This window comes from Etheostoma cragini, chromosome 18 (genome assembly GCF_013103735.1).
Source record: "Etheostoma cragini isolate CJK2018 chromosome 18, CSU_Ecrag_1.0, whole genome shotgun sequence".
In the NCBI taxonomy this organism is placed as follows: Eukaryota; Metazoa; Chordata; class Actinopteri; order Perciformes; family Percidae; genus Etheostoma; species Etheostoma cragini.
The window spans coordinates 102,995-104,818 of record NC_048424.1 but is presented as its reverse complement, the minus strand read 5'-3'; the positions used below and the strand labels follow the sequence as shown (position 1 = coordinate 104,818).

Genomic DNA, 1,824 nt, shown 5'->3' with positions numbered 1-1,824 from the left:
CCCCCCCCCCCCCGAGGTTTTTGTCATTTTATTTCTGCGCCTTTTGACGTTTTTGTGGGTTTTGCCCCCACGTTTTTCAAGCTTTTCTGAACTTTGTTAGTCACTTTTTTCAATGCTCCTTCATGAAAATAATGGAAAACATATTTTTTTGAATGTTGTAAAATGGAACAAAATACCCAAATTTAAAGAAAGCAGTGGGCTGATCCTTGTGTGGAGAAATCCGCGTTATTCTTCTTAAATTTTGGCCAAAATGGGTCCAATTTGATTTGAGGACAACACAAGGGTTAAAGGTCCTAGATCTTTCCCCCTGTCTCACTGGACGTGTGTGAGATGCACGAGGCTGCAGCTGCAAAAGCACAAAAAACACACACAAGTGGCAGGATTGTGTGACCAAGGCAGCGTTTTTAATTCATCCAACCAGACTGTAGCATTGCTATAAAAAACATTCAGAAATAGACATGACCTTTTACTGTATGTAGATAAAAACTTTGAGTGGTATTGATGCATAGAATACACATTAAAAGTGAGCTTGCATAAATAAATTGCATTATATCAAATAGGCATCTGAAAGTTTTAGGACCACTTGCATAAAAGATAGTCACAAGTATTAAAATAAAAAATCCCCACCCTGTTCACTCCGATGTCCACACCTTGAAAGTCTGGTGGGCCGAGTCAGCTGGAGCTCTATTCTCCACCTTTTCCTCTGGTGTTCACGTTGTCGCTCCCTGATGTGAGTCTCATGCTCAGATGTCAACCGTTCACGACATAACTCTCATACTAAAATTTGTGAAATAATAAACTTCTCGTTACAAACAATAACAGAAGATGGAAATCATTTCAAAAAAGTCTTTATCTAGCTATGGTTGATTGATGCTAACGTTAGCTCCAAACACCATTCAACTGACAGCTTTTGTTGTGTTTGATGCTAACTTGTAGCTAAGCTAACAGTGAACCAACTTGGTTAAGTAGGTCCATTTATACTGTGTTGACGTTGCAGAAGTCTCTCGTTAGCATCTCGGAGGCTACATCAGACGATACAGAAGTCTCTCGTTAGCATCTTGTTGCAAAGTAACGCATGCGCGACTCAAATCTGCACCCAACACACATTGGTCAGGGACAACGCTTAAAAAGTTGAACCAGCAGGCTAGCTAGCCGAGGCTAGCAGAGCCGGCAGGAGCCTAGAGCAAGTTGATTTAACGAATCCTGCTAAGGGACTCAGCCACTTGAGATATTTCAGTCTGGACCATATATGGTTTGCCGTAGCTCAAACCATTTCATGATCCACTGATTGGAGGTAAACCCACTATAGAAAGACACAGAAAACAGAGACAAATGGACCGATGAGCTCAGAAAAAGACACTCAGACAAAAACTAATCCCATCCATCTGCACAGGTTAGATTTCACACAGGAAATGGGTTTCTTTCTCACGTCATTCTTCATTGATTCTGCTTTCACTTTCATCTCCTCTTGTTGTTTCCACACTCCCACTGTTCTCCATCCTTCACATGGATGGATGAATGGATGGATGGATGGAGGAAAAAGAAAAAGTAAGCGGCAGTCCTCCTGAAGATATTTAATTTTCTGCTATGGAGAAAAACACTCTGCCGAGCAGAAAAGACAATAGAATCAAAGTTAGCAACTTGTTTCTCTCTGTGGACACATGCTACTTAATAATTCAAATGTTTTGGCAGATATGTATAAGTATACCCCCCCCCCCCTATGTTAAAATACAGGGGCATAAGTACACACACCCTATGTTAAAATACAGGGGCATAAGTATACACCCCCTATGTTAAAATACAGGGGCATAAGTATACACCCCC

At 41.0% G+C, this 1,824-nt stretch overlaps 1 long non-coding RNA gene across 2 annotated transcripts in view; it reads right to left on the bottom strand.

Annotated features, from left to right (window-relative positions):
• Positions 1–1,229: 1,229 nt before the first annotated feature.
• LOC117961746 overlaps positions 1,230–1,824 on the bottom strand; it is a 2,181-nt gene continuing 1,586 nt past the window's right edge. For both annotated transcript variants that reach the window (XR_004660477.1, XR_004660476.1), the window contains exon 3: positions 1,230–1,602. This is a non-coding gene — a long non-coding RNA (uncharacterized LOC117961746). The remainder of the gene's footprint in view (positions 1,603–1,824) is intronic.